This window comes from Leuresthes tenuis, unplaced genomic scaffold, assembly GCF_036924035.1.
Source record: "Leuresthes tenuis unplaced genomic scaffold, fLeuTen1.0.hap1 SCAF_6, whole genome shotgun sequence".
Classification (NCBI taxonomy): Eukaryota; Metazoa; Chordata; class Actinopteri; order Atheriniformes; family Atherinopsidae; genus Leuresthes; species Leuresthes tenuis.
Window position 1 is genome coordinate 24,018,352 of NW_027325360.1, and position 15,920 is coordinate 24,034,271.

Consider the following 15,920-nt stretch of genomic DNA (forward strand, 5'->3'; position numbering starts at 1 on the left):
CAAAATGAATAACCAGAAAGAGTTTGAGGGAGGCTAACTTTTTAACCTTACCACACATGACTAATGCCAGAGAGGGCCTGTAAGGACATGTTGGAACATCTTTATTATCTACTGTATTAAGGCAATGTGCTGGAGAATTTGTCAACCAAACACAAATTAACTTCAGCACAAGGTCGACGCTTATGCTAAGGTGTCTCATCATCTTCGCAGTGTCACACTCTGATGTATAATGTAATATTTTATAAAAGATTTATGTGATGGTTTCAAATGGAAATACACATCAAGATAGACTTAAAGAATCCATTAGCTTCAGATTTCATTTGAAGGAGTTCAGCATAGTTATGTTTGACTTTATTAAATAGATTAAAATACACTTTACAAAAACACCATATAATGATGTTGGACATTCAATATGATTGTATTTCATAAAGTTGTTTTGCTGCCTTATCATTGAACATGTCAGAGCTCCAGCCAGGTTATGAAGTAATTCCTCCATATGATACTCAAGGTCATCACTTAGAAATAGCTACAGTCAGTGGAGCTGTTGATGGGTCTTTATCAAAATGAACAGATATCATGATTTAGATGATTAACATGAAATGCAAATGAAGTTGTCATCAATATAAAATGCCTGTCCATTAGTGTAATGACTAAAGCTGATCCTAACCACAGTAGTGCAGAATTCTTATCAACGGCCGTAGATGCTCAAACTAGGGATCAGACCAGTTTGTCGATTCATGTTAAAAGCACAACAAGCTGAATGAGTATTTTCTGCTAAGGCAAGGAGGAAACCACAGTAGGAATTTGAAAATTACATATGCTGATGTTCATATCAAGCTGTTCCACATTTCTTTTCTTTATCTCCTTGTTTACTAATGGAGATTATTTTCCCAACTAACAAAAATGTACACAGGCACTTGAGACTCTAAATTGGAACCAAGGTAAACAAGATTGTAATAGCTGTGAAGTTTTAAGGAAAGCATATTCTCCAGACTCCTCCTTCTTGTGTTTCATTTAACCACCAACTCGTTGTCCTGAGGCGATAAGGCAATGAAAAATTTTTGCTTTTTTAAACTGAGAAAATTATTTGTTTTCTCACAAAAATGAATAAGCCAGGCTGGCCACAGAGGCAATGTCTGTGGTGATTTTATTTGGCAGCGTGGCACATGGCAAGTGCAGGTTGGTCGTCTGAGGGCGATAGATATGGAAAGCCCTCTGTGTGGTCCTTAGTGATAAGGTTGTCCTCGTACATGCATTTGTTAGGACGCTTAATCAACAGAACGAGAATACTTTGATCTCTGCATTCACAGCATCATCATCATCTGTGTACTACACACGTCTGGGTCAGGCCTTGTTGGCTGTATCCGTGAATACCAGATGAGCTCCTGAGCCTATGAAATTGTCAAACAGACCTGGCGCTACTTTAGTTTCTAATGTTAATTATCATTATCATTCTAAAATTCAAGGTCTAGTCCTTCATTTTTTTAATTTCTTTTCTCCAGAAGTTGTTCTGTATAATTATGATTAAAGAATGTAAAAGTGTAAAATTCACACTTGCACGAAAAGGGGTACATTTAGAAGAGAATTAAAATGACCACCAAGTCAAATTCAGTTTTCACCTTTGCCTGATTCATTATGCTCAAAGGCCCACGCTGTGATGAAAGTTAATGAAAGCTAATTTCTCACATTTTTAATAGCCAATCATCCGGGCAATTTACTGCTTTGTGGATACTCAGCAGGGTATTGCTTCCTGGGGTATTCCTGTGTTGACATGCTACTTTTAATTTGATGGTTTCTGATTTGATTTGACCTCCACTGTGTTAATAGCTTCTGTCACTCAGTAGCTAAAACATTTTGTTTATTTTTACCATAGCACAAATGTTCCTCAGATAAAGAGATTTTATTGTGCTTTAAATGGTGCTACTTTTAGTCATCATCACAAATGAGTACATGCCTATTTCCTGTCTCCACTCCCTTTGATAACCCATCACCCATGGGAGAAAATGACAAGATTTAAATGTGACTCAAAAACAAGAGCTTTTTGAATTGTTACATGAAAAGATTATTTTGTTCAACAAGTCTAAAGCATCATCCCCATGTTTTGCATGAGTAAAGTGGAGAGATGGAGTTGAGAGGGCGCTAATGTTTGAAAATATTCTCCAGGTAGTGTATTATGGGCTTGATTAGAAGAGCATTCATCAGATATTCCTTAGAGGATCTTATAAACCACCATCTAGTCAAATGTAATGCCCCTGTCTATATGATATGGCTGGCCCTATGCATCATATATTTGTTGTAATTAGTAGGTAGATATTGATTCAGTAATCAGTAAGCACTCAGTATGATGGGAAGGTATTGATGTAATGCAGGGCGATGTGAAATATACTTTGTGCAATATATTTTTTCTGTGGGTGAACAAAAGGCAAAGACTACTATTTAGGTAATAAGCATAGTCATATTGTGTTATATCTAATTTTCTGAGTTAATTCAGAACTCTCAAGAAAAAAGTGATCAGCATGACCAAATTAAATTGTTCACTGACCAGGCATTACCTGACATTCTTAAAAATAAGACATTTCAATGTCTACGATACTTAGTAATGATTGTTTAACCATCTAGTCATTCCAGATTAATCACTTTAACCAAGCAAAACTTTGTGTGCAATACTAAAGGTAGGTTAAAGTGTAATGTGTTATTTTCTAGTTTGCTATCTGCTTAATAAAGAGACCATTCAAGTAATAACTTCACAAGTACCCTGATCCTCTTAACAACAACATTGAAGCACCTGTCGTTAAAAAAAGTTGTGGATACTTACATGATTACACATAATATTTCAACATGAATAACTTACATTAAAACATATAATCATTACAAAACAAGACCACTTTTTTGGGCCTTCAATCTGAATTAATCTAATGAGTGTTGATGCGAAGGTGCTATGTAGAGGGTGCTACTTTTTACAGCAATTCCACTTGACCTCTGTATGTGATTAACACAATAACAGCTGTTTATATGAGAAAAAAAAGCAGTTGAAAATAATGAGCAACAATCAGATTTTCTTCAGAATGTATTGGACATCAGACATATTGAGTATATTATTTCATGAAATGGAGACAACATTTGACTGTCTAGAATTGTTTTAGCTTTAATGCTGCAGGCATTGTCTGCAAAAAATTAAATAGATTGAAAAATAAAACCAGCTCTGGACATTGTTGCAAGTTACCTCTTCACACATGGACGTTTTCCATGTCACATGTATTCTTCCTACCAGAAATATGCCTTATGGTTCAGGAGCAGGGTGCCGCCTCAGCAGAGTTTTCAGGAGGCAGAAGACTTGTGGTTGTGAATTCTTTAACCTGTTCTATCCGCATATCATCTAAACTGGGTTTTACACAGACATTGCATGAAAATGTAGGCATTATAAATGTTATGTCCACTCTGACTGATTCAGACATTTGAGTTCTGATTTATAGCTCCTGGATGATGGAAAAGTTTGGCATTGTAATTCTCATGTTAAAGCACTTTGGCCTGAAACATGGTATTGGCAAGTGACTGAGTGGCTGTCCACTAACAATAGAAATTGCAAGTCTTCAAGCACTGATCCACACTCACATCAATATATTTAATCTTATTTTCAAAAACTTTAAAATCATTTCATTGTTTGGTGAAATACATCTTTGGAGGATTTATCCAATATTATACAATGTCACACCTTGATATGGTTTAAAATGTCAATGTGAAAGGACAAAAAAAAATCTAACAAAAAAAGAATGTGATGAAAGAAGGACTGGGAAGATTAGCTCTGTGTGTTCCTTTGCTATGTTCTTCCTTTGATATGCCTTCGACTTATTTTCCTGGACGGACAAGGCTGTCTCATCAAGTCCTTTGAAAGTCCTCTTGTAATATCATAAAAATACTTTTGCACACATGCAGATCTTACCCAGTTGCTAGGGAGTCAACTGAGGGAAGATTCTGAAAAGTCACTTAGGAATATGAAGCCATTAAATTTACAATGCAAGTAATGTATAAGCTGCAGTCATTATCATAATATGTTTTCTAGTATCACAGTCCAAGCAATTTAGATTGTTATGTGTCATTGATAATTCGTTATTATCCCTCTGCATTATATGGTTCATATGCAAATCAAATGCGGCAAAGGAAATGGTATTAAAAGATATTTTCCTCATTCATTCTCTGGTGGTATAAAGAATGAAAAAAAAATGTACCAGAGTACAAAAAATAGAGTACAAAAGAAAATTGCTCTATTTTCTGTCTTGGTTCAGTGCCTCCATACAGCATGAGTCACTGGATGGTGAGGACCATTACATGTGCCTTGTCCTTCCGAGATGAACTCAGCCATTATTTTAACAATAGATTTGTCAATTTAAGTAACACATTTCAACACTATTCATGAGAGCTAGTTTTCTGCTTCACATATTTCTCACTTCAATGTACATGTAGACAAAGTGAAAAGCAAAAAGTCTGCTTATCTGATGCAATCTTCACTTCAATGCAGCTGAAGACTTGTAGTCGTCTGTTGCAACAAACAATGATTCAAATTAGTGGAAGCATTCCCCTGAGGGTATTTATTGGATTCGAAGCACAGTTATCTATAGGCTTTATCCATGTTTTTTTTTATTGTTGCTAGAAATGCAGGAGTACACCTCTACGCCTATAAAACTTTGATGTGTAAAACTAAATTGATTTTGCCATTTAGAGCTAAAAGAGACAAAGCGGAAAAGAATTTAGGTGGAAATGCCCCACTTTAAACCATTAAATGTTTGCTGTACTACATTTTTCATGTTACCATCATTGCAAAAAATCAGAATTTCAACAAATGACTAATTTTCACAACACCATAGCTACACTTTTTATTCTGATGATAGGTTCAGGGATGAGCAGTCAATGAAAAAATGTTCTTTTGAACTAACAGAGATAACCCACTACTCTGACATTTCTCAAGACTGACTCAACTTGTTTAGGGAAGATTAAGCCTGATTTAGCTCGATGTGATGTGGATATGATGTGGAAATTCACTTGAAAGCTTTGATGCACACACAATATAATTATCAAAAAAAATTGCTGGAATGGTAATTACACCAACAGGAGAGGTTTATACCTATTTGTTAGGACTTAGCTGTTTATTTGTGTCTAAACTGATACAAAGCCACCATATAGTTACAGCTTCTAGGTGCTTCCAGAAAAAAACACAAATCTTGGATAAAAGATTGGTTTCATTGCTGCAAAATATAGTGTTTTCTGTGCAGAGATAATAACTGTTATTGCTGTGGTTGTTCTTTTAGCCATATTTCATCTGTTGTTTTTTGTGTGTGTGTGTCTCTGAAGTAGATCATGTGGAAGGTGAATGACTACACTTGAATAAGGTAGTCTTCGTGTGTCTTTATGTTTCTGTTATGTGAGCCCAGTCTCGTAGCAATTTGTTAAACAATTATGTAATAAGAACATGTTATTTGCGCATGCATTATGAAAGTCCTTTGTATTAACACGTATTTCAGATTATTGCATTACAGGCCAGTGATGTAGCCTGGTTAAATACTGATGAAAAAGGTGGATTAGTTTGTTCCTGTGTTGCTAACAGAATTGCTCTCCCTGGAATGTGTAGAAACTAAAGAGTCTTTCTCGTTATTTGGAGATGAATGGGCTCAAACCACCAAGTCTGCTTTGAAGGGACAAGTTCTTTATTGCCAAAGCTGCCTAGATGTTTATCATGTCAGTGCTGGTTGTTAATGGTTCTTGTTACAAAGGGGACAGAAAGACAAGAAATTAAATTCTAAAAGTTGCCTAAGACAAAAGGCCTCCAGAAGGCTTGTGTTTTAATGTCAAATTTATTTGTGTTGGGATAAATGACTTTTTGGTTACATAAGTGTTTCTCTTACTTAATAAACTGGAATGAATGATAATAGAGTTGTGTCACTCAACCATGTCATGCAATGTTTAGTGAAATGGGGTTTTTGGATGTGTGTATGGTGTGTACACTTGACTGAGTACACATAACTGGGCTCTTCTCATTTCTCTATTTCATGCCACTTTTTCTCCTCTCCTTCATCCCTGTGACCTGGTAATCGATCGCAGTGCGCCATCTTGAAGGATGTCTCAATTTCTAAAATACACCAAGAGAGGAGAGGAGGTTTGGTAGATGAGCTATGAATGAAGATGCACATGTATGCTTTGGAAGTCTGTCTGGTACCTGTGATATTCATAAGAGGTTACACATTAAATCATGCCATACCAAAAGTAAATACAAAAGTTGTAATGAACACTGTTCCGACTATTTGACACAGACAGTAGAACAGTGATAGCCGTAATACAGCAATACAATGGCCAGATGATGCATTCATGCCTCATGGAATTTATAATTGCTCTTCGTCTACACACATCTCAGGGGTAAAACACCAAGAGAGAAGACTTATGGATAAACCGAGGATGTTCAAAATGAGAAAAGACGTTTGAATGTCTCAACAGATGTGTGCGCCAACTTGTTAAACACTGCTGGTCTTCTGTGTTCATTTTGTTTAACAGTGTGCCTCTTAAGGAGAAGAGTCTAACAAACATTTGTATGCATTTTGCTGTGATGGTGTGTTTATGCATGTCTGAGCATCAGTGTGTTTGTGCTGGTGTTTGTACCTGCACAGAAGGGTGTGTTAATGTATACCAAGAGGTGGAAGCCCCTCAGTATGCTTGCACTGAATTCTACAAGCACTGTATGAGTTCCTGTGATTAAATCAATCCGCTTTGTCCTTAAAAGGTGGCGCATCAGTAAACAAATTATCTAACATTATGCTTCATTACGTGTGCTCATGGACAACAGTGAGTAATGAATGCAAGAAGCACTTGCACTTGTTACTTGTAGTACAAAATGAGGACTCAAAGCGAGACTGAGTCAAGCAGGTAAAGGCAAACAAATGTGAATGAACATGGGTGACAGCAGTCAGATCATCTTCAGAATAGGAACTAAAACACAACATGACACACAAATAAAATGAGCTTTGAAAAATAAAAGAGGAAACAACAAAAAGAATAACAAAAACTCAGCAAAGCTTTAAACTATGTCCAACACCACTACAGCAAAAAGATGTCAGCTCTAGTTGGAACAACAGAATAGAACAGAAAAGGAAAGAATCATTCTTATGAAAATAGTTAAAAAGCATGTCTGCTGTAGGTCATAATCCTTCAGAGTCCGACATAGTTGAAGAAATTAGTATTGCCTACGTGGTATAGATATGATGATAACTATCGTCGATCATAAAAGCAAAAAATGAGGGAGCAAATGGTACCAGGAAAATTGATTTCTAGTGTTTTCTTTCAGGTTTGTTATCAGGACAGTGACAGCAAGGACAAAAACATAAGGGCTGCTATTGATGACTGTTTTCTTTTGATCTTTGTCTTCTTGATAAATTTCTTAATTCATAAAAAGTGAGCAACTGACAAAAAAAGGTGACAGTGAGTACACATAGCAGAAAAGACTCAGATATTCAAATTACAAAGATTAATTAATAAGCAGATGAAGGGAGTGACTCATATTGAGATACTGGAGCCTTGCAGATTAATCTTTCTATTGCAGTCTCTTACGTTAATTTGTTAAGAAAATAGTAATTCACTTTTGCGTGCATGCAAATTCAGTGTCAGAAATATTTGCTTCCAAATCTCTCTTTTACTTTACACATGAACAGATCCACTTTGTCTCCCCAATGTACATCTGAAACATCTGAAACAGAATACACTCAGTTTAGAGACTGTCAAAAGGGCGAGTGAGGTCACCTTAGGTCATGCGGATTCAGCTTCAAGCTTTTAGCTGCTGGTGCTAGAGCCTGCAGACAAAAGTCCCAGAAAAACTAATACCCCAAAGAAATCTATGAATAATTGCTCAGGTTGAGAAACAGACCAAAACAAGAAATGCTGCCTGAAACTAAGCAACTAAGCACTGCATGTCTTTGTATAAGACCATCCCACAAAGATCAGGTTAGTGGTCATATATTCATATCTTATTCATTATGGTGTAATCTCATTTGAAAGCTATCATCACAGACTGTAAACAGGCACTGAATCAGCAGCCACTGCAGTGCTAATGCGGGGGGGGGGGGGGGTGATGAAAGAATAAGAAAATGCTTTGTCATTTATTGGCAGGAACTGAGGCCATAAGCCATTTCCCCAAAACAGCTTTTCCATTTTAAAGTACGAGAGAAAATGTATGCAGGGATTGGATATAGATAATCAAGACTCAACGTATCTTCAACATCCGTTAAATAAATCTTGTCAGTTGTCTGTTAATTGATATGATTAATTTGTTTATAGTTCGGTTGTATTTAGCCTGCTTTTGGCTTTTAGATGACTTGGCATCCTGGTTTTATTTGTGTGCTTCCAAAATAAACTGTGAAAGTGGCTCATAGTATCAACAGCAGATTCTCGAATTTGTTTCAACAAAAAATGACAACAACATAAATGACTCATTAACTGGGATGTAAGTTTTCAACAACCATTTTGTTTCTACATTAACAGTCTTCTAATGTTTTCAGAATGAACACTGATGGATGTTTCAAGATGCCTAACATCACATGTCTTAAGCGGAGCTGGCTGATTTGAATTAGTCCCATTACATATGTTACATTTTCATTAGCTTGCATAAAGTGTGGCTTTGCCAGCAGTTGAATGAGGTTGTGTTAATAAACACAGCTGCTGTATAAACACAGAGTAGCTGTATTGCTATAACAGAGCAGGGCACAGTGGTGCATAGGTGCCATATCTAGCCCCTATTGTTCCCTCAGGGCTCCATGGGGGGAGTCCCATCATCTGTATAGGATTCTTCTGGTTGCTTACAGTACAATACAGCTTTGTAGAGCTTGGAACAGTACTTAAATAGACAGCTACACATACAGCATATTACCAGGGGTCTATTTCTTAGACAAATGCTGCTGGATGTATTTTGTCACTTAAAAGCATGAAAAAACTGCATCAGCAAGAATGACACTCTGACAAGAATACTGCAAAGAACTGCTGCCTTTTTAAAGGGCACATCCTTTGTGAAGTACTCAGCATGTTTCTATTCAGACCTGTGCACTGTGTCCTCTGCCATTTTGAGGTTAACCTCATCACCTGCAACACCATTGTGTCCTCTCTGGTGATATGCTGCTAGCACGGAGCCAGGTAAAAGACAGGAGCTTCTCTTGCTCTCTGATGTCTGACCAGTGCACATTGAAGAAGGAGGACTTTGGGAGCAAGCCTTTAAATATGTACATAACATATACATAATACAACAAAAAGTGGTCTGAATTTGTTTTGTCATTGTTATATTTCTCAGTATGCACTGCAAACAAAGCAAAAACGCAAAAAAAAGCATCCCCACAATAAACAAATACAGTATCAATCAATATACACCATGGGAAAAATGGTGAATAATTCCATCACTGCAGTCTCCACTACTACTACTACTCAATCATCAAGACATTTCTTAAAGATTATCTATCTTTCTCTCTGATTGACTGATAAATGTTGTAACTAACCAGTCCTGCTGTGACCCATAAGATTAGGATGTTAATTGAATGTTGATGAATGGGAACTACACTGAACCTCACACTAAAATATCCTGCTGGAAGGCTAATAGAGGCCAAGCTTCCTCTACTGATGAATATATTGACAAGAACAGAGCCTTGGAGATCACAATACATTTCCCACTCTCTACATTATACATGCTGTTGTAATTATTTCTTTGTAGAATGACTCAATAAAATTACAATAACTCCTTGTATCTGTTATTCACCGCTAATTAATACTGAGATCATTTTATTTGATCTCCATCCTTTTACTTAATTCCTCCCACCCCCGCCATCTCTCTTTTATTACCTTATGAGCATAAAGACGATCAAAGTGCTTTCTCATAATTAATTACAGTGTTGAAGCTACACTCCTTTTACTTGTAATTTCACGTTTAATCTTGGGTCAGTATCTTGTGAATACTTCTTGGCTTATTTTAATTGTTTTCTGTCTATAGATCCTATTTCTAACTTTGTTTTCGAAATAATGACCATTTATTGTCAGGGATGAGCAAATAAAAGACAGCTATGACTTTTCAAGCCATTCTTCCTACACCATATGCATTATTGCATAAAATGAAAAAAAAACCTGCTACAGAGAGCAGAAGCTAATTTGATTGTTTAAGATTGTGCTATAAGAACATCCATCACCCTCCTAATGCCCAGAGAACAACAGTATATCTTGGAGACCACACTTTCACTGTAACTCTCTTTGGCTCAGTTTGATTGTCCATTTAACAGTGAATGATGCTCTGCTTATCAGCAGTCTGGAAGTAAAGTGATATGATTTAATGCTGTTTCTTGGAGGAACACAATGATACTAAATTGAATGATTTACCCATTTATTTTCTTGAGCTTGAATGTGCCCTTAAACTCCTAACCAACACTGTAGCTTGTTGTTTTATTGCTTACCTGACTCTTGTAGCTACTTGTTTGCTGACACTGGCTAATTATCTTACATGGCTGCGTTCCTGATCTTATGAGACAAAAAAAACAAAAAAAACAACTTAGTCAACAGTTTGAAGTGACTATCGGAGGCTCCCTGTCTCCTCTGCTATGTAGACATTTAGATAAGAAGAGCCAAAAGAAAACAACAGGATTATCCTTCTACTACGTGTAAGCACAAATTTATGATTTGTAGATGCCAAATTGGAAGACCATATTTTTGCATGTTGACCTCTTTAAAATTGTTGTTTGTTTATTTGTTTGTTTGTTTAATTTCTATATACCCATCTGTCTGTCCTTAAAGGATACTTTTTAAAAATCAAGAAATCCAAGTATTCAATGTGACCCTCATGTCTGTACACTAAGTATGAAACTGGGGGCCAGCTCCCATTTGGCTTGGCCCAAATGGAAACAGTTTGCTCAGCTGTCCTAAAAGATAAGAAAATACAACCTCTTGCAATTTTAAAGCATATTAATTAACCCATCATGTCCTGTCCCTTTAATCCGCATCTAATCCACTCGTTGTGTTTGTTACATATTGCGTTATCTCTTGGCCAGTCTTTATCTCTTTTCCAGTTTTTATTTTTTCAAGACAGAGCCGTCACTTCCCGAGTGTTCAGTCTGTTCTCAGCATAAAGCATCTAGTTCTGTTAAAATTTTAAATTCATGGTTACTGCATGTTGTTCATATAAACTGACAATAAATTATACAAACAGTGGCACCCACTAGTCAAAATTAAAACAGGACAGTCTTCCAACGGAAATGGCCATATGTTATTCATACCCTTCAATAGGCGTCCTCTAAATGACCGCCAGTGCGAGCGTCAGGAGAGAAATACGACTCACATGAGCATTCCACATCAGAGTAGACATAATTCTCAAGTCTGTCTCTTAAGAAGCTTCAAAGTCCTCATAATGAGGAAGGAGATGAGGTGGATGATGCAGTTAAGCACTGTGCACTCAACCATTGTGTGACGATCGAGAGCAGCATATCCTCAATAACACAACAACATCTTTCTAAAACTCTTTTGCCTCTTGTTTCTAAGCTTTACGTAATAACATTGCTTGTTCTGGGTTAGAAAATAATCATGGTTAGTGCTAAAAACGCAACCATCACTCTCATAAATGCTAGTTTTTACCCTTCATGTGTAGTTGATCTAAGATCCATTAGAGACAGCATATTCTTAGAGTGTAATTAGTGGCCACGTCTGCCTGCAACAACAATTACCACATGGGCACATTTTTATGAGGACGGTCTCTTACATTTGTGCTGCAGAGCTTCGTAGATTTCTTCTAGGTTGGTCTGTTGTTTCCTTTATTCCTCAGGTTTTCGAAGCACTGTCTACCCTTAAGGAATCAGTTCCACATGTCATAGTATTTTGTTTCACTCATTACAATCTCTTTGTCCATCAGCGCTACTATTTTGCTGTATTACTTACTACATTCAAATGTGAGATATATATTCACAACAATGTGATAGATGTCAACACTGTCTTTGTTTCCAGTTAATATTAATGTGGTGCCATACTGCTCAAAGATGGACCAGTTAGCAGCCAGGAAAAGTTTGTCTGGAATATAAGTCAATCATATGAATCTTACAGTCTGAAAAAATATACACCTTACGACCACATGTGTCCTGATGCCTCTGTTTGAGTTAGTGATTTGGCATTTCTGTAGGCATAATGATGTCCAGTGCCTGAAAAATCCAAGGACATAGGCTCTACCGGGACCAACTTAATCAGTGTCTGCTGTATTGATTCTAAATTCTAGAAAGCTGGGAAGTCTAGCCAGTTAGTAAAAAGGGAAAATGTACTTTTATTTTGCCCTCTTTAACCTTACTTTGTTTATTATCTTATTTCTGTGACTGTAAAAGCGCATAGAGGAAAGTTTAACAGTTACATTTCAGGTGTGCATGACTCAGATAGTGTCTGTCTCTGGAAGGACCAGCGTTGCTATAAGAAGAGATGTCTTCTTGTCAAGATCTTAAGGATGGGTCTCCTTAGTCCGGAGGTTATCCTGCAAAACTGACACTGCACATAATGTATGCCCTGTTTCTGATGGCTTCTGTGTAAAACCCTGTTGGAAGCTGTTTCAAATGTAGGATTTTCTCAGATCATCATCACCATGTGTGTCACTTGGCTTATGTTTGGCTGCATTCAGAGATCAGTGAAGTTAAATGTGAACCCCAGTAACAGAGAGAAGTACAGTTCTCTATGATCACAAACCCCTGTCATCACATCCTCAAGCCTGAGCCTGCCATCAGAGCTGCATCAAATCAATGGTCTCAGGCAGAGTGCCATTATACCTCCACACACCAGGCATTTTCCCCCTCAACCTGTTATTCAAGTGCAGTATCAAGTCTGATGTAAATGCATGATTTTAATCATCCATCACGTTGAAATTAACAGGCATCAGTTCAGAATGCATAAATGTATTACACATGCAGTTTCTCCAATACAACCCCACTTGAATTCTGTTAATTACAAAGCCAAGAACACTTTAGTGCTAGCATACATTTCAGATCCTTTAATCAAAAGTTATGTCTCCATAACATGACAATTGTCACTGTTCTTACCATTAAAATGAAGACTTCTGCCTGATGATTTTGCACTCAGTGTTCAACTTTTTGATTTTGATGCTTCATGGAACAAAATACTTACGTACACAAAACTGAAACCCTAAGCCTATGGACGTGTTCATATCACGATTTATATACCATGGCTCATTTTGCTTGTGTATAAAGGTACATCACATATTGTCCTATATTTGAAAGTATATCTCACAGTTATCAAGTCAACCAAAGATGTTACGAATAATAATGTTCAAAAAATTCTAAGACCCAGATCAACACTAAAAACACAAAAAAACATCAGATGTTTTTCTATATACATGGCTACACAGGCAAGAAAAAAACACAGCCTAACAGAAGAGAACACCATCTGATGTTTCTCTGCTGGGTCATCTTTTCCGCGGGCGATTCATACTAAGATATAAACATAGATATTATTATGTAACCTTTTCCTTTTATTGCGTTTAATGTCAAGATGACTGAAGAACCTGACGATACAGCAATGTATCCTTCTGATACCAGAATGACAGATCAGGCCTTTAAAGGGTGTATTACTAAATTGACCCTTTCTTTAGATCTGTCATGATGTGAAAAATACTGTGTTACTACGATTGTAATACAGAAGTAATTAAATTCTACTCACGTTATCATTGAGCCCAAGTTGACTGTTATACGATATTTGAAGAAATTCCCTTAAAGTGTTCCTTAGATAAGTTTTTCACCCCAAGGAATTGTAGTAGTCTAGTGTAACTAATTACCTTTACTCAAGTACTGCCCTTAAGTGTAAAATTTGGGTTTGATACTCAATGCTCTTGTTTATTTCAGAGGATATTATTGTGCTCTTCCCCACGACACAAATGTGATGGCTTTATTTAATAATAATAATAATAATAATAATAATAATAATAATAACCCAATAAGTAACACACTTAAATAAAAAAAAATATGTCATGATCTAGTTTAAGACTATTATGCAATATTATAGAAGAAATATTATACTTAACCCTTAGTCTTACTTTATTATGACAAACAATTTTTGATAAACATTTAAGTAATTTTTCATGGAACAACAATAACAAAACATATATTTTGTATTCTCCTTTTCTTTTTTCTCAATAATTTTGATAATTTAGAGGTTTTTACAAAGCAAACCTCTTGATAGTTGTTTTTACTTCAAAGATACCAGAACTTTTTTTAGAGGGTGCACAAATCAAGGCAGCAGATTATGCTTAACAGGTAATAGCCCTGTTATCAGTGACAACAAACTATTGAAATGTATGAGAGTGACCCTGAATAAAGCTTTAGTGGAGTCCAGTGCACTGCAAAATGAATGAATAAGTAATTACACTGAATGTTTTTTTTTTTACCATTGTTCTTTGTTGTTATCATTATTTGTTCTGTGTGCTGTTTTGATCAGTGCCATTCTGTTTTTTCATCTTTTTTTCAAAAGTGTTAACATTACACACCACTCAAGTCGAGCCGCATCATCAGTACTTTCACAGTAATACAGCTTAAAAAAAATGAAAGCCCTTTTCTCATTTGGCATGAGTTCACCAGGTATCTGTATGTCTCTGTCATACCCAGATTTATTTAAAAGACAAACAGACAAACATCAACACAACACTTTACAAAATGAAATCCACAACCTTTCTTTCCCTCCTCAAATCAGCAGGAGCACTGCTGGAGAACAGAGGAGACTTGGGAAATAATGTCATCAAGGAAGAAGAGCCTCGCACAGGCTGCTGTGATGATTAAAATGACAAGGTGTTTATGCTCACACCTTGATCTCCGACCATCTACAGCTTGGAGGAAAGCTAGGTTTTCATATGAAGTTACATAGTCTTAAAGTGCATCACAATGAACAGTCAAACAAATGAAAAAAAAAGCGATAAATTCACTGACCACAAGATATTAGTGTACCAGATACTTTATAGAATTAAGTGCTTGTACTAAAAGTTTTACATTTTTATGGTATGAGATTTTATATGTGTCACTTATGTGGAAGCAGAGCTCTCTGTTAGTGTGTGTGTGTGTGTAACTTTGACTGTATTGAATTATTTTGTGAGGTGTGCTATTTTAATAAACCATATTCAAATTCTGGCAGTCCCTTGATGGAAGTTGGCAGAGGTCTGGATTATTAAAATGCACGCTTCCTTCTTTACATTGTATCATCTTCTTCCTGTAATACCTTTGAAAGAAACCATTATTAACCTGTAAAGACAGTGTTCTTTTAAAAGGAAACTGGAGATTAGATCTTTTGCCAGGAAGTTGGAGGAGGATAATGCAATATTTGGCTTGGAATCACTGTATGGTGCTTTGGCTCCTTGATTGAGATGTTTTACCTCACCTTGACTGAATAGCATATCTTGATATAAAGGTGCTTACATACCCTGTGATTATAAATCAAATGTTCTTCGTCTTTTATTATCTAAGTCCGTAGGAGCTACGTTTTGCTCTGTATTTACAGCTTGTCTGACTCTCTGTGCTACAACTTGGGATTTGACCAATCAGGTACCAAACTCTGGCATTTTACCCACACTCTCAAATTTAGTTATTTTGTACAACTGTCTGGCATTTCCAAAGGTCACAACCTTTACTTGTTCATTTGGTGCCTTCAATGTCAACAGTTCTGTGTTCAACATGAGTTTTCCCGGGGCAGATGTCATAGGTCTGGACCTTGTTAGGGTAGGAGAAGGAGCTGATTGGTACCATCGATCAATTCGCTGACGGCCTTCTGTGATCTTTTCTCCCTGCCACTCCCTGGTTGATATTCAAGGCTGGATCAATGTGCCTGTGGTTTACACAACAGGTTGCAGAATTACAGTTCTAGCATATCATGTGCCTGATGTGCAGGTGCAC

General features: G+C 36.6%; 1 protein-coding gene across 1 annotated transcript in view; it reads left to right on the top strand.

Moving 5' to 3' along the window:
• Positions 1-15,920, top strand: part of LOC140309249 (transmembrane protein 132C-like) — a 102,277-nt gene that overhangs the window by 27,982 nt on the left and 58,375 nt on the right. The gene's annotated exons all lie outside the window — the stretch shown is intronic.